Here is a 24,081-nt window from a genome sequence, read left to right as displayed (position 1 = left end):
TATTATTTATGAAGCTAAAGAGAATGAGCAGATATATATAGTAAAAAAATGCCCTTTATACCTTAATGCTTAAAGCAGTAATTCTCAAACTTTTTGGTCGCTCTGTTTCTTTAGACTTTAGAAATGATTGAGGATTCTAAAGAGGTTTTTTTTTTTATACTTAGAATATCTCTATGGATATTTACCATAATATGCTTGAATTCTGAAAAATGTATATTTATGTATCAATTTATCTTTAAGTAACAACTATAAACCCATTATATATTAATATAAATATGTTTTATATAAAATAACAATATTTTCAAAAACAAAATCATTTAGTGAGAAGAGTTGTGCCATTTTACACTTTTGCAAGTATATTTAATGCTAGGATTAATATGAGACAGCTGGATTGCCATATCTGCTCCTTCATTCAATCTATCATGATACAGTGTTTTGCTTGAAGTATTAGAAGACAATCCGCCCACACACAAATACGTAGTTGAAAGGATACCAGGAACCCCGAGGGATCCTCTTACCACACTTTGAAAACTGCTTGCCTTAAGAAGTTAGCCAAGACATCTTCTTGGAAGAAGTGAGCCAATTCAACAACGACAACGATGATGATAATGACAATAACAGTATTAATAAATGAATGATAATTGGCAGAGACACTACAAGAGAACATTCTAGGCAGTGCTAACATTTGTGGTTAAGGTTGGAATGTGGAACTGAATGTACCACAAGGTCAGCGGGAGCAACAGATCTGTACAGAAGAGAGATGAAAAGAAATCGGAGATGGAATTTCAAGTGTGGGGAAAACACAGGGATACAATTAAGAACAAGCACATTTTATGTATATTTTGTATTGATTTGTTTTCAAGTTGTTTACAATGAATAATGTTCTACTCATGTTTTTGAACAATATGATCCTTTTAAGGGAAAGTATAGTTTGAATTATTCAGAATAGTTAATAAGACTGATGTTTGGGTAGAGGGTACCTGTAGAGTCACAGACCACTTGCATACATCCTAGCATGTCCCAGGGATCTCTAGCCCATAGTCTGGGAACAAATGATTTCTTCTCAGAGCTAAATTGAGCAAATAAAGTGTCCCAGAGGGATTAGGACAAGGTGGAGATCCTGCCTCTCCTATATAAAGCAATTCAGCATGACCCGAGTTACAAACAATCCTCAAGAAAGATGTGAGGAATTAAAAAGTGAGTGACTGAAGGAAGCTAAGAAAAGACAGACTGAATTTTGAAGAGAAAAACTAGAAAGAGGACTTACTGCTGAAATAAAGTCTCAGCAGAATATAAAACACCTTTTCTTGAATTTGGTACTATCAACTTCTCAATTCCTGACAGATTTTTTTAAGAAAACAAATTAATGACAATTATTTTAAATGTAAGCAGTTATCAAAAGAGTACACAATAACCACTGCATGCAAAATAAGTTGAAACAGAAATAAATGATGGTAGAGACAGCAACAGAAGATTGTTGCACTGATATGAAAGCAAGGTAACAAGGCTGAAGGTTAAAGTCACCTGGGAGGCAGAGTTGTCTGAATTGGATACTGGCTATGGTAAGACAAACATCCAGAGGAGAAGGTGGTAGAGTCAGGGAGAAGGTGACTTTCTAATGAAATGAAGAATTCAAGGAAATACATGCAAAAAGAGAGAGAGCCTTAAGTCCAGGAATTAAACTTTAGGGGACATTCAAAATAAATTAGCAAGAGGAACAAAAGCATTGAGGAGGATAGGGAGTAGTAAAATCTGATGGAGAAAATTTTGTGAAGAAAATAGTGGTTTGGAGGAGAAAGCTAAAAAGTTAAGAAAGGTAAAAACTAACAGTGTCATTGGTACCTTGCTTATTTTCAATAAAACTGCAAATATTTACTGTGCATGTAATATGTAAAAGGCACTCTTTTAGGAGCTTTACATCAGAGTTGCTCAAAATGGGGCCAATGGACTATTGCCAATGAGCCAACTATTTGCTATCAATTTGCAATGAGATAAGTAAAGAAATCTGAGCAAGCTTTGAAAGACTTTTATAGGAATTCAAAACAGTAACAGCGCTGAACCTAATAATAAAAATTTCTATTTTTTATTTAATTTCTCTTACAATTGATTTTTGATGTTTTATCAGTCTGCAATTGATAATAACTTATAGAAAATGTTCATTCACCATAGACGGTTTGAGAAGCACAACTTTACAGGCTTTATCTGATTTCTTTTTCACGGCTATGTCACGAAATAAATGTTATTCTTATGTGAAATTTACAGGTGAAGAATTGAGGCACTAGGAAAACTGTCACAGCTACTACGTAGTAAGACATTTAACCTATACAGGTAAGAAAAATTTGAAAAAGTAGGTGAGGAGGCAAAAGGAGAAACCAGGGAAGAATAGAGACTTTTTTTGTAGAATGTTACAATATATTTTCAGGTTACATCATATGGCGAGATAATCTTTCTAGTTTCTTTTGTGAGTAACCGGGACATGATTCAATAATATTTGTTTACTAAATCACAAGTATTTATAGGACAATGTCAAATGAAGTTTAAAGTTAGTGGTACTGATGTTGACTTGAGAATTATTATTATTCTATTTCTCATATATGTGTTGAAGGCCTACTACATGTACAATATATTATGCAGAATGGAGATCAGCTGATGTTCAAATAGAGTGAAGTTGAGTAAGTTAACAGTCTTTCTAAATCTCAGTATCCATGTCTATATAATGGTCATAATAGAATCCTTCCCCCATTTGAGAATTAAATGATGTGGTCCATATAATATTTAGCACAGTGTATGATTAATGCAAGAACAAAAAAAAATAAAAACAAATGGGACTGGGAGAACTAGTACACTCAGGACTCTACATTTTTCCCAAGGGGATTGGATAACCACATGTTTGGCTAGAGTATAAAATTCCCCTAGTGCTCACTAAAATCACTAACTGAATTTGGTACTTTACCACCCTTTTGATTCAGAATCAAGGATTTCAGCCATGCATGGACATTTCAGTCTCCTTGATTGATTTCCTTACATCAAGGCTCATATAAGTGTTAATTGTTTGGATTTGCCTACAAGATATATCTGCCTTGCTTATAATAGACCACCCTGGTGCTCAATAGTTTCTAGAGTAAACTACTGTCTCTCCATTCTACTGTCTTTCTCTCTGATTCATCCTTGTATGAGATACCATCCAGATGTAATCACGGAAACAGACTAAGTCTCTTTCAAACTCACCCATGAAAGATTGCTGAGTGGAAAGGACTGTGCCTTAGGTCTGGCGAGAGACCATTCCCTAGACAGTTCTTCACACTGTGAGGACATCAAAGTCAACTGAGGTTGGGATACTAGGTCCAATGCTTATACCCCATGGTTTATCCCAGAAAACCTCTCTTTTATTTCCGTGTAGACATCAAAAAAATGGATTATAAACAAATTAAAATTTCTTTACCATTTGTAAACCCAACTTCTTTCTGGGCCAAGAAAATAGAAATTCTGGAATATAGAGTGTATCTAACTTTTGGCCAACAATATAACTGCAAAGAATCCAAACGATTAGTTGCAGCTTCTGACGACTGGTATATGTTCCCAGAAATGATAAAAAACAAAAACACAAACAAAAACCATACCTTCAGTTCTTGAGCTCTGTCATAGTACTGAGATGATAACATTCAACACTTTAATAGTTCAATCTTAGCTGGTTGAACTATTATGGGAAGAAGGGATGCCAAGTATCAAAGAAAGAACAGAGAATAACAGTTTCTTCTTGCTGTCCCAGCTTTTTATAATTTTGTGTATGTCTGATCTCCTCAATTAAGCCATAAGCTTCCTGAAGGCTTACCATTTTCTGAGGGTCATGTGGGTAGTCTTAGTTATAAAGCATGTTGCCTCCTTTAATTTAATATTATTTATTGGTCTAGCTATCTTATGAGTATTTCATAAATACCTACAATGCACTATTATGAGGCCAAAGGGTAATTAGAGCACACATAAAAATTCCTACATGATTTATGAAACTACATATTACAACTGAAATTTTCAATTAACTCTTATTAACACAGTACTAGGCCTACATTAGTAGCTCTCCAAATATGTGTTAATTAATATGTTAATTAAAAAATATTGATTTTTAAAATTATTGTTTATTGTATCTAAGAATCCCACAGCAAAAAATAATTCTGCATTGTCAATTTTCATTCATATATGCTATAAAAATAATTGCTTCTCATAATATTTTTGTTTTAAATAAAAGCTCAAAAATTCCTAACAACCCCTGATAACAGCTTTATAAATAAGGCTCCTAATTATTATTTCTTCTTTAAAAATATGTATTTGATACACAAAAATATGCTATTATAATATTTAACTGCAAATTATTGAGGACTTGCCTATTACTCAAACATATTATAAGGACTCTCTTGAAATAGGTCTGTGTATGGCTTATCATTATAGCATAAAATTATAAATATATGGATGGCAATAATTTTATTTTGCATCTTTAACTAGACATTAATTTTCTTCAGATTATTTCAGAAATTATTTTAAAATGTGAACCCGGAAAAAACTTCCATGGTTTCTCATGATCTTGTTTTCTACAATGAAATAATATCTCATTGACCTGGAAGCCAACGATTTGTCAATCTCTGTTTACCATAACAAACTCAAGAACTAGAAAATTAGCATGTGTAGCCTCTGATTAACCAAAGAACTGTCACTGAGTTTACGCATTAGTTAAAAGAAAGTTATCAGTCATTCTTTCCAAGCATATTTGCAATTGAATTCACATGTGTATGTGTATGCACACATACACACACCTGAAAAAACTTGGGGATTTGTTTAATCCCTAACAAAGTGGAAACAGGAAATTAGAATTGTTGGTATAGCTATTTTTTTAAAAAATGCATTGAAATGTATTTGTGCATTCATTAAATAAATATATTTTAACTAACTGAGTTGAGCAATGGGCTGAGCATTAAAAAGAAAATGACGAACAACAAAACAGATTACTGCTATAAGATCATGTAATTTAGTCTAGAGGAAGAGACGGGCTATGAGCTGAGCATTAAAAATAAAATACCCTCTTCTTAACAGAGTGTCTCCCACCACTGAGGCTAAAGATGCTAGATCTTTGCTCTTTCAGGCTCTCTGTGGCTGGAGAATGGGTGAAAGCACATGTTCCAATATTAGCCAATGATACCTTAGTGGCGTCTGCTAGTGTCTTCTCAAAGGGTGTTTCTTCCTTAATGAAATGTGAAATAGTGAAAAATAAACATCTCCTAAGTGCAGACACAACACTTAGAACTGCTGCAGCTGCCTTGCAACCACAAGAAAAAAGCCAAGGGGACTGCAGAGCACGAACATCCCTGAATTGCTGAATTAAACAACGCTAAAACTTCCCACATGCAACCTTCTTCTTAATAGAAAAATAAATCCTCATTTTTTAAGTCACTTGTATCTGGGTATTCAGTAACTTGTTACCAAAAGAATCACAACTCAACTTGTGGATTAGAGAGTGGGTGATGAGGAACTGGAAACAGAGGTTAGACTGCTCTTGGATGAGAAGGAGCCATTGACGATGGGAGAAGTAGCTGGATCTGCAATTTGGGGAGGAGTCTGTAGGATTTTTGGTTTGTTTGGGTTTGGTTTGGTTTTTAAGAGAGAAAAGATTTGAGCATATTTAAATGATTATTGGCAGGATCGAATGCAGAGGAGAAGATAAACGATACAGAAAAGAGAAGGATCGTCTTTAGGGTGAGATACCTGAGAATGAAAGAAGATGGTATGTCCAGCACCATATTGCTCCACAGGACACCAGTGATCCCTCCCTCTTTCTAAAAACACTTTATTCTGATGTCTGACCTTCAGGATTATGCAAAAACAAAACAAAACAAAACAAAGCAAAAGAAAAAAATATTTTCTTCTTTTTGCACTCATGACATAAACAGCAGTGATTTCCCTCTTCTCTCACTCTCTGTTTCTTCTCACTCTCCAATGCTTTCTCTACTTTTGCTGAAATTCTTAACACTGAGGTATACCTGGAGCCTCAGTCCTTACTCCTCTTCTATTTTCCATAGTTTTAAATCCCATCAATATCATGATGACATCCAAATGTATATCTCAGGCCTTAATTCATCTCTGTACTCTGGACTGTCTCCTTAATATGTTAATTTGGATCCTTCAAATCCTGAAATCTCAGAACTCCTGGTTCTGAAACAATTACCTATTACCCATCTCCCTAACTCCTATTACACACACCACACACATGCATGCAAAATACATGCTTCTACTTCCAGGCTTTCACTCTTGCATAAATGCCAATCTTGTCCACCTAGCTGTCTAAACCAAAGACCTGGAATTATCCTCAGTTCTTTTCTTTTTCATCATCTCCATCTCCTCATATTCAACCTGTAAGATAGCCTTATTGCTTTATTTCAAACATACTGAATCTCAACTTTAGGCCAAGCCACTATTATCTCTCAGCAAGACTACTGTGACATCATTACTGTTTCTTCTGCTCTTGCTTGCCTATAACAATTTAACCTTCAGGTAGCATCTAAAGTTGTCTTTTGTAAATATAGATAGGATCACATCTCTTCCTTATTTAAAATCCTCAAGGGCCTTCCTGTTACATGTAAAATAAAATTCAAATTCTTTGGCATGGCCTCTAAAAACCTAAATGATTTGGACTTGCTTATCCTTACAGTTGCATCTCTCCCCCAATTTCCCATATTTATTTTACTCAAATCACACTTGTCTTTATGCTTTGTGAACCTAGCCTCTTTGAATATCACCCCCTACACTTATGTGGTTCAAAATCCGCACAACCACATGCAACAACCCTGCTTCAGGGCATTGAAACTTGCTGTCCTCTGTTTCTGGTACTATTCCCCCTAATTCTGGAATGGCCTGACTTCTCAACTCAAATGTCATTTAATAATGATGAAAATTGTGATGATAATAATGATAATGGTGATGATAATGATAATGAAGCTCAGTGCCTAATGTCCTCCTCAACTCATTCACCACCCTTCTGTGTCTTTCTCTGTGGCTCAGGATATCATCCTCCACTGAACACATCTTCTAGATTCCCTTATCATGAATTCTGATTGGATGTTCTGATAGTAAGTGATGCTAGAAGATTGAAAAATGGGAAGAGATAGGTTAGGGTATCACCCTCCCACGGTTCTCCCTGCCAAGCAACTCTTCTTCCATGGCTGAGTTTCTTTACGACCACAACTCCTGTCAGGGGATCCATATACAAGAGCAGCTAAATCATACAGAAAATAATCATCTTTAAGGTAAGATTATGGAGACTGAAGGAAGAAGATCATATGCTGAGATCCAAAGGACACCAGTGATTCTTTTTCGCAGCTACTGCTTCCACCAAGCTCTGGTAAATACTCTCATTCTTTCCCTGTGCCTCTTCATGCTTATGGGTAGTAATGGCTTGGCTTTCTACTGTTACTATTACCTGGGCGATTTTCCACATCCTGCTCGTTCCATCATCTAATCCTACAGCTCCATAAATGGCCCCATCATTAAACTCTCTTCATTTGAACTCCTGAATGTGCTAATTGGTCTTTGACAGATACTATAGCTATAATCACTGAATGTTTCCCGTAATCCAGGTGCTCTTCTAAACACATTACACGTATTTAATTCACATTAACACTAATATGTAAATACTGACAAGGCTAACTTTACAAATGAGAAAACTCAGAAACAGAGAGTCTAAGTAACTTGCCCAGTGTTACTCAGGCAATAAGCAGCAGAATCTGAACCTCAGTCCATGTTCTCAACCCTCATGCTATATTGCTTCCCAAGAGGTATCTTTCCTTGCCACACTAGTAAATGCTGCCTTCTCCCCATCCTCACCTCCTGTCTTGGCACTGTTTCATGTCACCTCTTTACTCTCTTCTTAGAGCTTATCAGTTTTAAAAATATCATTTATATTTATTTATGATGATGATTAATTTTATATGTCACCATCACTGGGCCAAGTGTGCCCAAATATCTGGCTAAATATTATCTCTGGGTATATCTGTGAGGGTGTTTCCAGAAGAGATTAGCATTTGAATTGATGTCTTACTAAAGCAGATGGCCCTCCCCAGTAAAGCAGATGGCTGTGTATCATCCAATCACTTATGGGCCTAAATAGAACAAAAAGGTGGAGGAATGTTCAATTTCTTTCTGCCTGATAGTATAAGCTGGGCCATCATTCTTTCCACCCTCCCACCTGTACTGGAATCTATACCATTATTTCTGCCGTTCTCAGGCCTTCAAACTACACTGGCTTTTCTGGGTCTTCTGCTTATAGATGACAGATTGTAGAACTTCTCAGCCTCCGTAACAGTGTAAGCCAATAATGTAAAATAAATCTTTATAAACATATATATGTACACACACATATATATACACACACATATACATATATATACACACATATATACACACATATATACATATATATACACATATATATACACACACATATATATACACACAAGCTAACCTTGTTTTATTGTTGTTTGCTTTATTATACTTTCCACATAGTGCATTTTTTTTATAAATTGAAAGTTTGTGGCAACCAACTTTCAACAGCATCTGCTCACTTCCTGTCTGTGTGCCACATTTTGGTAATTCTCAAAATTTGGTAATTCTCAAAATTTTTGAAATGTTTTGATTACTATTGTATCTATTAGAGTGATCACTGATTGATATGGTTTGGATATTTTGTCCCCACCAAATTGCACATTGAAATGTAACCTCAAATGTCGGAGGCAGGCCTATTAGGAGGTGTTTGGGTCATGGGGGTGGATCCCTCATGAATGTATTGGTGCCCCCTCATAATAATGAGTCAGTTCTTGCTCTTTCACATGAGATTTCACGGTTTAAAAGAGTGTGGCATCTACTCCCTTGCTCCAGCTCTCACCATGTTAAGCACTGGCTCTCCCTTCACCCTCTGCCATGATTGTGAGATTCCTGAGGTTCACAGGCCAAAATAAACCTCCCTTCTTTATAAATTATCCAACCTCAGGTATTTATTAATAGCAATGTGAATGGGCTAACACTGTGATCTTTGATGTTACTTTTGTAATTGTTTTGGAGTGCTGTGAACTGCAGCCATCTAAGATGGCAAACTTAATCCATAAATGTTGTGTATGTTCTGATTGCTCCACCAACTGGCCATTCTCAAGTCTCTCTCCTTCTGCTCTCGCCTCCCTATTCCCTGAGACACAACAGTATTAGTTAGGCCAGTTAATAACCCTACAATGCCCTCTCACTGTTCAAGTGAAAGAAGAGTCACACATCTCTTATTTTCAATCAAAAGTTGGAAGTAAGCCTAAAAGTGTTACCTACTGAACACACAAATGATAAAAAAGCAAAATAATGTGTTATTGCTGATACAGAGAAAATTTTAGTAGTCTGGATAAAAGATCAAAACAGCTACAACATTCTCTCGAAATCCTTAAGGGGCTTCTCTCAAGCTAAAGCCTAATCCAGAGCAAGACCCTAACTCTCTTCAATTCTATGAAGGCTGTCAGAGGTGAGGAAGCTACAGAAAAGAAGTTGGAAGCAAGGAGAAATTGGTTCATCACTTGAAGGAAAGAAGATGTCTCCATAACATAAAAGTACATGTAGAAAGTGCTGACATAGAAGCTGCCACCAACTTATCCAGAAGATCTAGCTAAGATCACTGATGAAGGTGGGTACAGTAAGCCTGGCTTGTAGGCTTTCTTCTAAAGAAAGATGATAACAGAAGATGATAACATCTAGGAATTTCACAGCTAGAAAGAACAAGTCAATGCCTAGCTTGCAGGCTTCAAAACAAAGACTGACTCTCTCATTAAGGGCTAATGCAACTGGAGACTTAAGTTGAAACCAGTGATCATTTATCCTTGTGGAAATCCTAGGACCCTTAAGAATTATGCTAAATCTACTCACCCATGCTCTATAAATAGAATATCAAAGCATGGAGGACAGAACACCTGTTCATAGCATGGATTACTGAATATTTTAAGCCCACTGTTAAGACCTACTGTTCAGGAATAAAATGTCTTTCAAAATATTACTGCTCATTGACAATGCACCTAGTCACTCAAGAGCTCTGATGGAGCTATACAAGAGATTAATGTTGTTTTCATGCCTGTTTACACAACATTCATTCTACAGTCAATGAATCAAGAGGCAATTTCAACTTTCAAGTCTTATTATTTAAGAAATACATTTCATAAGGCTATAGACAGATTGATAATGATTATTCTGATGGGTATGGGCAGAGTAAATTGAAAACCTTCTGGAAAGGACTCAGCATTATAAATTCCAATAAGAACATTCATGGGAGGAGATCAAAATATAAACATTAGCAGAAAGAAGTCAATTCTAACCCTCATGGATGACTTTGAGAGGTCAAGTCTTTAGTGGAGGAAGTAACTGCAGATCTGGTGAAAACAGCAAGAGAACTAGAATTAAAAGTAGAGCCTAAAGATATAAATGAATTGCTGCAATCTCGTGAACAAACTTGAATGAATGAGGAGTTCCTTCTTATGGATAAGTGAAGAAAGTGGTTTCTGGAGACAGAATCTCCCAGAGAAGATGCTGTGAACATTGTTCAAATGACAACAAATGATATAGAACATACATAGATGTAGTTGATAAAGCAGTGGCATAGTTTAAGAGGATTGATTCCAATTTTGAAAGAAGTTCTACTGTGGGTAAAATCCTATCAAACCGACTTGCACACTATAAAGAAATCTTTCTTGAAAGGAAGGATCAATCAATGTGACCAACTTCATTGTTGTTTTATTTAAAAAAAAAACTACCAATCCCAATCCCAGCACTTTGGGAGGCCAACACAGGAAAGTCACTTGAGCCTTGCAATTCAAGACCAGCTCGGCAACATGGCAAGATCCCATCTCTATAAAACACACACACACACACGTACAACATTAGCCAGGTGTATTGGTGTACACCTGCAGTCCCAGCTACTTAGGAAGAATTGCTACAGCCTGGCAAGTGGAGGCTGCAGTGAGCCGTGATTGCACCAGTGCACCCCAGTCCATGAAAAATGAAAATATGAGACCCTTTCTCAAAAAAAAAAAAGAAAAGAAATTACCATAGCCACCCTAATCTTCAGCAACAACCACCCTGATCAGTCAGCAGCCATCACCATTAAGACAAGACCTTCTACCAGCAAAAAGATTAAGACTCACTGAAGTTTCCAGTGATGATTAGTACTGTTTAGCAATAAAATATTTTTAATTAAGGTATGTACATTTTTAGACAAAATGTTATACACTTATTAAAATACAGTGTCATGTAAACATAATTTATATATGCATTGGGAAACCAAAAAATGTCTGTGGCTCACTTTACTGTGTTATTCACTTTATTGTGATGGTCTGGAACTGAACACACAGTATTTCTGAGGTATCCCTGAATCTCCTACTGTACTATTAATCATCTATCTATCAAGTAATCTATCTCTCTCCTATGGGTTCAGTTTCTCTGGATAACCTTGACTAATGCATTTAAACATGAGTTTATGTTCTGTCTCTACTATGGAGTGATAGCTACTAGAGACCAGGAAAACAGGCCTGTTCATATCAGTATCCACAGTGTATAAATTATACATACTGTAAGTATTCAACAAATTATGACTTACATATCAACATACAATAAGAAAATTTGAATGTGAAAGCCGGCAAGAAAATTAGGCCAGGCACCGTGGCTCACACCTGTAATTCCAGCACTTTGGGAGGCTGAGGCGGGTGGATTACGAGGTCAGGAGATCGCGACCATCCTAGCTAACATGATGAAACCCCGTCTCTACCAAAAAAATACAAAAAATTAGCCAGACATGGTGGCGGGCACCTGTAGTTCTAGCTACTTGGGAGGCTGAGGCTTGAACCCAGCAGGCGGAGCTTACAGTGAGCCAAGATCGCGCCACTGCACTCCAGCCTGGGCGACAGAGCGAGACTCCATCTCAAAAAAAAAAAAAAAGGGAGCCAAGATGGCCGAATAGGAACAGCTCCAGTCTACAGCTCCCAGCATGAGTGACGCAGAAGATGGGTGATTTCTGCATTTCCAACTGAGGTACCAGGTTCATCTCACTGGGGAGTGCCGGGCAGTGGGTGCAGGATAGTGGGTGCAGCGCACCGTGCGTGAGCCGAAGCAGGGCGAGGCATTACCTCACCCGGGAAGCACAAGGGGTCAGGGAATTCCCTTTCCTAGTCAAACAAAGGGGTGACAGACGGCACCTGGAAAATCAGGTCACTCCCACCCTAATACTGCGCTTTCCCAACGGGCTTAACAAACAGCACACCAGGAGATTATATCCCGCACCCGGCTCAGAGGGTCCTACGCCCATGGAGCCTCACTCATTGCTAGCACAGCAGTCCAAGATCAAACTGCAAGGTGGCAGTGAGGCTGGGGGAGGGCCACCCACCATTGCCCAGGCTTCAGTAGGTAAACAGAGCGGCCAGGAAGCTTGAACTGGGTGGAGCCCACCACAGCTTAAGGAGGCCTGCCTGCCTCTGTAGGCTCCACCTCTGGGGGCAGGGCACAGACAAACAAAAGACAGCAATAACCTCGGGAGACTTAAATGTCCCTATCTGACAACTTTGAAGAGAGTAGTGGTTCTTCCAGCATGCAGCTTGAGATCTGAGAACGGGCAGACTGCCTCCTCAAGTGGGTCCCTGACCCCCGAGTAGCCTAACTGGGAGGCACCCCCCAGTAGAGGCGGACTGACACCTCACACAGCAGGGTACTCTTCTGAGACAAAACTTCTAGAGGAACAATCAGGCAGCAGCATTTGCGGTTCACCAATATCCGCTGTTCTGCAGCCACCGCTGCTGATACGCAGGCAAACAGGGCCTGGAGTGGACCTCCAGGAAACTCCAACAGACCTGCAGCTGAGGGTCCTGACTGTTAGAAGGAAAACTAACAAACAGAAAGGACATCTACACCAAAAACCCATCTGTACATCACCATCATCAAAGACCAAAGGTAGATAAAACCACAAAGATGGGGAAAAAGCAGAGCAGAAAAACCGGAAACTCTAAAAATAAGAGTGCCTCTCCTCCTCCAAAGGAACACAGCTCCTCACCAGCAATGGAACAAAGCTGGACGGAGAATGACTTTAAAGAGTTGAGAGAAGAATGCTTCAGAAGATCAAACTACTCCAAGCTAAAGGAGGAAGTTTGAACCAATGGCAAAGAAGTTAAAAACTTTGAAAAAAAATTAGACGAATGGATAACTAGAATAACCAATGCAGAGAAGTCCTTAAAGGACCTGATGGAGCAGAAAACCACACCACGAGAACTACGTAACGAATGCACAAGCCTCAGTAACCAATGCGATCAACTGGAAGAAAGGGTATCAGCAATGGAAGACGAAATGAATGAAATGAAGCGTGAAGAGAAGTTTAGAGAAAAAAGAATAAAAAGAAATGAACAAAGCCTCCAAGAAATATGGGACTATGTGAAAAGACCAAATCTACATCTGATTGGTGTACCTGAAAGTGACGGGGAGAATGGAACCAAGTTGGAAAACACTCTGCAGGATATCATCCAGGAGAACTTCCCCAATCTAGCAAGGCAGGCCAACATTCAGATTCAGGAAATACAGAGAGTGCCACAAAGACACTCCTCGAGAAGAGCAACTCCAAGACACATAATTATCAGATTCACCAAAGTTGAAATGAAGGAAAAAATGTTAAGGGCAGCCAGAGAGAAAGGTTGGGTTACCCACAAAGGGAAGCCCATGAGACTAACAGCTGATCTCTCGGCAGAAACTCTACAAGCCAGAAGAGAGTGGGGGCCAATATTCAACATTCTTAAAGAAAAGAATTTTCAACCCAGAATTTCATATCCAGCCAAACTAAGCTTCATAAGTGAAGGAGAAATAAAATACTTTACAGACAAGCAAATGCTGAGAGATTTTGTCACCACCAGGCCTGCCCTAAAAGAGCTCCTGAATGAAGCACTAAACATGGAAAAGAACAACCGGTACCAGCCACTGCAAAAACATGCCAAATTGTAAAGACCATCAAGGCTAGGAAGAAACTGCATCAACTAACGAGCAAAATAACCAGCTAACATCATAACAACAGGATCAAATTCACACATAACAATACTAACCTTAAATGTAAATGGGCTAAATGCTCCAATTAAAAGGCACAGAACGGCAAATTGGATAAAGACTCAAGACCCATCTGTGTGCTGTATTCAGGAAACCCATCTCAGGTGCAGAGACACACACAGGCTCAAAATAAAGGGATGGAGGAAGATCTACCAAGCAAATGGAAAACAAAAAAAGGCAGGGGTTGCAATCCTAGTCTCAGATAAAACAGACTTTAAACCAACAAAGATCAAAAGAGACAAAGAAGGCCATTACATAATCACAAAGGGATCAATTCAACAAGAAGAGCTAACTATCCTAAATATATATGCACTCAATACAGGAGCACCCAGATTCATAAAGCAAATCCTTAGTGACCTACAAAGAGACTTAGACTCCCACACAATAATAATGGGAGACTTTAACACTCCACTGTCAACATTAGACAGATCAACGAGACAGAAAGTTAACAAGGATATCCAGGAATTGAACTCAGCTCTGCACCAAGCGAACCTAATAGACATCCACAGAACTCTCCACCCCAAATCAACAGAATATACATTCTTCTCAGCACCACACTGCACTTGTTCCAAAATTGACCACATAGTTGGAAGTAAAGCACTCCTCAGCAAATGTAAAAGAACAGAAATTATAACAAACTGTCTCTCAGACCACAGTGCAATCAAACTAGAACTCAGGATTAAGAAACTCAAAACCGCTCAACTACATGGAAACTGAACAACCTGCTCCTGAATGACTACTGGGTACATAACGAAAGGAAGGCAGAAATAAAGATGTTCTTTGAAACCAACGACAACAAAGACACAACATACCAGAAGCTCTGGGACACATTCAAAGCAGTGTGTAGAGGGAAATTTATAGCACTAAATGCCCACAAGAGAAAGCAGGGAAGATCTACAATTGACACCCTAACATCACAATTAAAAGAACTAGAGAAGCAAGAGCAAACACATTCAAAAGCTAGCAGAAGGCAAGAAATAACTAAGATCAGAGCAGAACTGAAGGAAATAGAGACACAAAAAACCCTTCAAAAAATTAATGAATCTAGGAGCTGGTTTTCTGAAAAGATCAACAAAATTGGTAGACCACTAGCAAGACTAATAAAGAAGAAAAGAGAGAAGAATCAAATAGACACAATAAAAAATGAAAAAGGGGATATCACCACCGATCCCACAGAAATACAAACTACCATCACAGAATACTATAAACACCTCTACGCAAATAAACTAGAAAATCTAGAAGAAATGGATAAATTCCTGGACACATACACCCTCCCAAGACTAAATCAGGAAGAAGTTGAATCTCTGAATAGACCAATAACAGGCTCTGAAATTGAGGCAATAATTAATAGCTTACCAACCAAAAAAAGTCCAGGACCAGATGGATTCACAGCCGAATTCTACCAGAGATACAAGGAGGAGCTGGTACCATTCCTTCTGAAACTATTCCAATCAATAGAAAAAGAGGGAATCCTCCCTAACTCATTTTATGAGGGCAGCATTATCCTGATACCAAAGCCTGGCAGAGACACAACAAAAAAAGAGAATTTTAGACCAATATCCTTGATGAACATTGATGCAAAAATCCTCAATAAAATACTGGCAAACCGAATCCAGCAGCACATCAAAAAGCTTATCCACCATGATCAACTGGGCTTCATCCCTGGGATGCAAGGCTGGTTCAACATATGAAAATCAATAAACGTACTCCAGCATATAAACAGAACCAAAGACAAAAACCACATGATTATCTCAATAGATGCAGAAAAGGCCCTTGACAAAATTCAACAACACTTCATGCTAAAAACTCTCAATAAATTAGGTATTGATGGGATGTATCTCAAAATAATAAGAGCTATCTATAACAGACCCACAGCCAATATCATACTGAATGGACAAAAACTGGAAGCATTCCCTTTGAAAACTGGCACAAGACAGGGATGCCCTCTCTCACCACTCCTATTCAACATAGTGTTGGAAGTTCTGGCCAGGGCAATCAGGCAGGAGAAGGAAATAAAGGGTATTCAATTAGGAAAAGAGGAAGTCAAATTGTCCCTGTTTGCAGATGACATGATTGTATAGCTAGAAAACCCCATTGTCTCAGCCCAAAATCTCCTTAGCTGATAAGCAACTTCAGCAAAGTCTCAGGATACAAAATCAATGTGCAAAAACCACAAGCATTCTTATACACCAATAACAGACAAACAGAGAGCCAAATCATGAATGAACTCCCATTCACAATTGCTTCAAAGAGAATAAAATACCTAGGAATCCAACTTACAAGGGATGTGAAGGACCTCTTCAAGGAGAACTACAAACCACTGCTCAATGAAATAAAAGAGGATACAAACAAATGGAAGAACATTCCATGCTCATGGGTAGGAAAAATCAATATCGTGAAAATGGCCATACTGCCCAAGGTAAATTACAGATTCAATGCCATCCCCATCAAGCTACCAATGACTTTCTTCACAGAATTGGAAAAAACTACTTTAAAGTTCATACGGAACCAAAAAAGAGCCTGCATCACCAAGTCAATCCTAAGCCAAGAGAACAAAGCTGGAGGGATCACACTACCTGACTTCAAACTATACTACAAGGCTACAGTAACGAAAACAGCATGGTACTGGTACCAAAACAGAGATATAGACCAATGGAACAGAACAGAGACCTCAGAAATAATGCTGCATATCTACAACTATCTGACCTTTGACAAACCTGACAACAACAAGCATTGGGGAAAGGATTCCCTATTTAATAAATGGTGCTGGGAAAACTGGCTAGCCATATGGAGAAAGCTAAAACTGGATCCCTTCCTTACATCTTAAACAAAAATTAATTCAAGATGGATTAAAGACTTAAATGTTAGACCTAAAACCATAAAAACGCTAGAAGATAACCTAGGCAATACCATTCAGGACATAGGCATGGGCAAGGACTTCATGTCTAAAACACCAAAAGCAATGGCAACAAAAGCCAAAATTGACAAATAGGATCTAATTAAACTAAAGAGCTTCTGCACAGCAAAAGAAACCACCATCAGAGTGAACAGGCAACCTAAAGAATGGGAGAAAATTTTTGCAACCTGCTCATCTGACAAAGGGCTAATATCCAGAATCTACAATGAACTCAAACAAATTTACCAGAAAAAAAAACAAACAACCCCATCAAAAAGTGGGCGAAGGATGTGAACAGACACTTCTCAAAAGAAGACATTTATGCAGCCAAAAAACACATGAAAAAATGCTCATCATCACTGGCCATCAGAGAAATGCAAATCAAAACCACAATGAGATACCATCTCACACCAGTTAGAATAGCAATCATTAAAAAGTCAGGAAACAACAGGTGCTAGAGAGGATGTGGAGAAATAGGAACACTTTTACACTGTTGGTGGGACTGTAAACTAGTTCAGCCATTGTGGAAGTCAGTGTGGCAATTCCTCAGGGATCTAGAACTAGACATACCATTTGACCCAGCCATCCCATTACTGGGTATATATCCAAAGGATTGTAAATCATGCTGCTATAAAGACACATGCACACGTATGTTTATTGCGGCACTATTCACAATAGCAAAGACTTGGAACCAACCCAAATGTCCAACAATGATAGACTGGATTAAGAAAATGTGGCACATATACACCATGGAATACTATGCAGCCATAAAAAATGATGAGTTCATGTCCTTTGTGGGGACATGGATGAAGCTGGAAACCATCATTCTCAGCAAACTATCACAAGGACAAAAAACCAAACACCGCATGTTCTCACTCATAGGTGGGAATTGAACAATGAGAACACATGGACACAGGAAGGGGAACATCACACACTGGGGACTGTTGTGGGGTGGGGGGAGGGGGAAGGGATAGCATTGGGAGATATACCTAATGCTAAATGACGAGTTGATGGGTGCAGCACACCAACATGGCACATGTATACATATGTAACTAACCTGCACATTGTGCACATGGACCCTAAAACTTAAAGTATAATAATAATAAAAAAAGAAAAAAGAAAGAAAGAAAATTAATGGAATTTGCATCTGATAGCTTTTATTTTCTCTGTAAAGCAAAAACAGGGGTAATCTGCTCACAGTAAGGGCAAGGGTGAATTGATCAAATGTCTGTTAGAGGTGAAGAAGTTTTGAAATCCTCATTGCACAAATCAGGAAACTAAAGAACAGCAATCAAATTGCCAGGTTCTGCTAAGGGCTTATCTGAGGTTGGTCAGTGCGAACTTAAAGTGTTCCCAAACTTCCCTATTTTCTGATGTTCTAAAATAATGCTTGGCTTCCCTGGTGAAAGCACAAAGAAAACCCTGCTAGGGTCAACAAGAATGAAGAATAAGGCTGCTGATATGTAGAAAACACAATGGCTCCAAAGTTTTAGCTATCTGAAGCCATTTAATGTGGAAGAAAACTGTGCAACATATCTCAGCAGGCTCTAAAAGCATTACTCTATTAGTGCAGATGGTACCAATTGAGCTCACTGTATGGGAAGAGCAAAATATTCAGGAATTGGAGTCAGTTCAGCCATATACTAGCTATGAGATCATTGGCAAATTATCTAACCTCTCCAAGTCTCAGGTTTTGCTTCTATAAATTGAAACATACATAAAGAGTTTTGAGCCTGGATATTAATCTTTAATTAACTTAAGCTTTAATTAACCATACCTAAGGAACAGGTCATTTTACTAGAATACCAAATAAAACAAAAGACACCAACTGACAGGAAACCATAATAGATCTTCACACAAGTACTTGTTTTTTTTGAATACAAGTCCTTGCATATTGCATTCCTGAAGCAGCAGAACAAAACAACAAAGAAAATATTTTCTGTAATGTTAAAGGGCTACAAAATGTAATATATGTGTGAGTATGTGTGTATATATATACAAACACACACAACTATATACTGCAGTATCTATCCACATGTATATTTATATATACACACATATATACACATGTATATATGTGTATAGATAGATAGTCACTGCAGTATATAGTTGTGACCATCCAGCCATTGAGGCCAGGAAATATAAAAAATAAACTAATATAGTAAGGGCATTTTCAAGTTTTAGCTTTTTTGAGAAATGTCTATTTTCTTCAAGGAACCAAATTAAATAAAGTAAAATAGAGAATATATATATTTTTTTGAAAGACCAAAATCCACACATTTGTATTTAAATTAATAGTTGTAATTTTTAGCTTAAAAATCAACTATGCAGAAGTTGCCTTATCGAGACTGGGAGAAAAGATGGCAGAAGGTGAAATAAATGTATACCAGACCTGCGTGAAATCACACCCGTGCTCATTTCATTCAAGAAGAAGTCTAAGTTTTATCTTCTATTTTATAGATATTAGAGCCTATTCATTTTGATGAGCAGCATTACCTGCTCTCCTTCTGTTATACAGATATGGAGCCACAGACATCTATCATTTTATCTAGGCATACAACATAATATCAAATATGAAATTGATTTTATAACAACCTTAGAAGAGCAGCCATTAAACTTTTTAAAAAGATGTTTAAGTCAGGATTTTATAAACAAGACTGTAAGTCTAAATTCCTATAATCTTAGTATTGTATTCCAGTGATATTGCCTTTTTAGAAAGATGCCCAGTATATGTGATATTTTTCAAACTATATTTTTTACAGATCTTTTCAAGTTAAAATTATACACAGATATCACAAAAAATAGAGTGAAGCAAAAATTATGAGCAAATTAATACCAAAGTATCGATACAATCTTATGTTGCTTATTATCCAAGAATGTATGTTCACTGATCAGTTAAGTGAGCCATTTATACAATGATATGCTGTCAATGAATAAGCATGAGTAGGTGTAAATTATCTATTTCAAAATTGTACTACCTTGAAAAATATGATTCCTTCAAGTTCTTTACAGCATTACAATTTTCAATATTAATGGTTATGGGTTTAACTAGCACTATAGTCTTTCTACTAAGAAAACACAATGAAATTGTTCTCTAGAAAATAATTCCAGCTTAAGAGTAATGTTTACACGTTTTTCTTCCTAAAGCAACAAAAATTCATAAATTGCCAGAAAAGTAAACATTGTTGAAAATTGAAAATTAAATACCAAAAGTCTAAGTCTGAAAGTAAATTTTTAAAATGTGCTGTGTGCATCCTTATTGATACTGCACATACAATATATATGTTTATTTACTTCTTTTTCCATTCACATTAAATGCTTTCAAAAATAGAAAATAATTTTCAAATTATCAAAGCAACAGAAATCATAATCGATAAAGTTATATAAAATGGTATTGGGAGCACAGTTTCAAAAAATTAATAATTTAATCACAAAGAGCTTCAATTCATCCTTTTATGACTATATATAGTCATAGTATATATATATATATATATACACTATTAAAGTAAAAATATAAAAATTTGGCAATTTTTTAAAAAAACTTCTATTTTCTTGGAGACAGGGTCTTGCTCCATCACCCAGGCTAGAGTGCAGTGACATGATCATAGCTTACTGCAGCCTCCAATTCCCGGGATCAAGTGATCTTCCCACCTCAGTCTTCCTAGTAGTAGGGATTATAGCCACTAGGCACAACACCTGACTGGCATTTAATTTTAAATCTTGTGTTTCCACTTTAAAATACACAGCCATTTGCCTCCCCTGGAAAGATTGCTGACACAAGTGTTCTATTATAGACCCCAACTGGCTTCAAACCACTCTGTCATTTCCGTAAACTGGTTGTATAGCATTATATTATATTTAGTTAGTACTATAGGTTGCTGGCTTACTTAAAAGATATATGTAATATGTGTGTATTTGTGTATCTTACTTGTTAGACTAAATCATACTATAATTAATCAGGCAGAAGTATAAATTTTGAAAGATTTATTACTACAACTAACAGCAGGCAAGTTATTAACATCCTTAAATTCAGAAACTCTAGGCTATATTGTCTGTCATGGTATTTATTATCAAATCCTGCAGACCTCTGATTAATAGAATTAATCAAACACCTTTCAAAAGTTAATATTTTAATATAATCTTGAAAATAATTTTAGAGTTGTTTCTAACCTAATATTAAGACTCAATAATTACTGAAAGTACACAACAAAACAAGTGTAAAATTTAAACCTTTCAATACAAACATCCCTATCCAGTCATTTATATGCTAACAAAGTGAAGTTACAAAAATTAGCCTGCAGGAATCTCTTTTTCCTTGGAGAATATTACACACGTTGAATGTTACACATTATTTTTGGCTGGATTCAGGAACAATGTGATCTCCTTTATTAAAAGGAGAGATGAAACCAATTTAACTGTATAATGAAAAACTCGTTTGATAGAAAATATGATTAGTAATTTTACATGAAAAATAAACATTTGATACATTTTAAATACAATGGAAATAACTCAATACTCTTTATACATGAAAAACCCCACTTAGTTTTTTATAGCATTAAGATTTTCAATAATTAATGATTTTAAAATAAAAAATAAACAGGCAATGCACTCAATACAAATCACTGCACATTGAAAACTGCATAACAGATTTAAGATCCCAAATGTTATTGGCATTTTTCTAACTTGCAAAGACACATTCATTACTCCAAATTTAAGTTAATTGCTGTTTATACATATTTTTACAAAATTTGACTGCAAATGTCATGGTTTTGAAGTTAAAGGGGCCAATACACACCTTGACTTCCTATAATACAGATTTTTCAGGTTCATTTCAAAATATTAAAATTAGATTAATACAGAAGGCAACCAGGAATTTACATCATGACTTGGTGGTTTAACAGATTTAATGTATACTTCAAATACAGGCATACCTTGCTTGATCACACTTCTCTTTACTGGGCTTTGCAGAGAATGTATTTTTCACACATTGGAAGTTTATGGCAACTCTGCATTAGCCAAATCGATTGGTGTCATTTTCCCAACAGCATGTGCTCACTTTGTGTGGCACTTCTCATGTATTTCAACTTTTTCATTATTATGACATCTGTTACGTTGATCTGTGATCAGTGATCTTTGATGTTTCCATTCTGATTGTGCCCGGGTATTGGAAACCCCATCCACAAAGACGGTAGACTTAACTGACAAATATGTGTGTTCTGACTGCTCCACTAACCATCATTTCCCTATCTCTCTGCCTCTCCTCCTGCCTCCCTATTACCAGAGACACAACAATACTGAAACTAGGCCAATTAATAACCCTACAATGGCCCCTCACTGTTCAAGTGAAAGAAGAGTCACATATATCTCACCTTCAATCAAAACTAGAAATACTTAAGTTTAGTGAGGAAGGGATGCCTAAAACCAAAACAGGCCAAAAGCTAGGGCTCTAGTTTCAAATGGTTAGCTAAGTTGTGAATGCAAAGGAAAAAATCTTGAAGAAAATTAAAAATGTGACTCCACTGAACACAAAAATGTTAAGAAAGCAAAACAATGCATTATTGCTGATATGAAGAAAGTTTTAGTAGTCTGGATAAAAGATGAAACCACCTACAAAATTCCACTAAGCTAAAGCCTAACCCACAGCAAGGCCCTAACTCTCTTCAATTCTGTGAAGGCTGAGAGAGGTTAGGAGACTACAGAAGGAAAGTTGGAAGCTAGCAGAGATTGGTTCATGAGGTTGAAGGAAAGAAGACATTCCTATAATGTAAAAGTGCAAGGTGAAGCAGAAAGTCCTGGTGTAGAAGCTGCACCATTTATCCAGAAGATCATTCAGGAAGGTGGCTACAGAAAGCAACAAATTTTCAATGTCAGTGAAACAGCCTTCTATTAGAAGAAGATACCATCTAAGACTTTCATAGCTAGAGAGAAGTCAATGCCTGGCTTGCAGGCTTCAAAGGAAAGACTGGCTCTTTTGTTAGGGGCTAATGCAGCTAGAGACTTTATGTTGAAACGACTGGTCATTTACCATTGTGAAAGTCCTAAGATCCTTATGAATTATGCTAAATCTACTCTGCCTGTGCTCTATAAATACAATAATAAAGCCTGGATGACAGCACATCTGTTTATAGCATGGATTACTGAATATTTTAAGCCTACAGTTCAGACCTATCCTTTCAAAATATTACTGCTCATTGACAATGCACCTAGTCACTCAAGAGCTCTGATGTAGATGTACAAGATTAATGTTGTTTTCATGCCTGCTCACACAACATTCATTCTGTACCCCATAGATTAATAGGGAATTTCAACTTTCAAGTCTTATTATTTAAGAAATACACTATAAGGCTACCACTGCCATAGATAGTGATTTCTCTAATGGATCTGGGCAAAGTAAATGGAAAACCTTCTTCCAAGGATTTACCATCCTAGGTGCCACTGAGAACATTTGTGATTCACAGGAGGAGATCAAAATATCAACATTAGCAAAAATAAGTTAATTCCAACCCTCATGGATGACTTTGAGTGGTTTAAGTCTTCAGTGGAGGAAGTAACTGCAGATTTGGTTAAAAAAAATAGCAAGAAAAACTAGAATTAAAAATGGAGCCTAAAGATATGAATGAATTGCTGCAATGTCATGAACAAACTTGAATGGATGAGGAGTTGCTTCTTATGGATGTCAAAGACATGAAATCTACTCCTGGTAAAGATGCTGTAAACATTGCTGAAATGACAACAAAGGATTTAGTACATCACAGAAACTTACTTGATAAAGCAACTAAGAGAGAGAACTGACTCTAATTTTGAAAGAAATTCTACTGTGGGTAAAATCCTATCAAACTGACTTGCATGATACAAAGAAATCTTTCCTAAAAGGAAGAATCAACTGATGCAGCAAACTTCATTGCTGTCTTACTTGAAAAAGTTCCCTCAGTCACCCCAATTTTTAGCAACCACCACTCTGATCAGTCAGTAGCCATAAACATCAAGGCAAGACCCTCCAGCAATAAAAAGATTAAGACTCACTGAAGGCTCAAATAACCATTAGCATTTTA

The 24,081-nt window shown here is 37.0% G+C and overlaps 1 protein-coding gene across 3 annotated transcripts in view; it reads right to left on the bottom strand.

Moving 5' to 3' along the window:
- The window catches only part of NLGN1 (neuroligin 1), an 889,933-nt gene that overhangs the window by 823,615 nt on the left and 42,237 nt on the right, over nucleotides 1-24,081 (bottom strand). The window lies entirely within an intron of this gene.

Source organism: Pongo pygmaeus, chromosome 2 (assembly GCF_028885625.2).
Source record: "Pongo pygmaeus isolate AG05252 chromosome 2, NHGRI_mPonPyg2-v2.0_pri, whole genome shotgun sequence".
Classification (NCBI taxonomy): Eukaryota; Metazoa; Chordata; class Mammalia; order Primates; family Hominidae; genus Pongo; species Pongo pygmaeus.
This window is presented reverse-complemented; position numbering and strand designations above follow the sequence as displayed.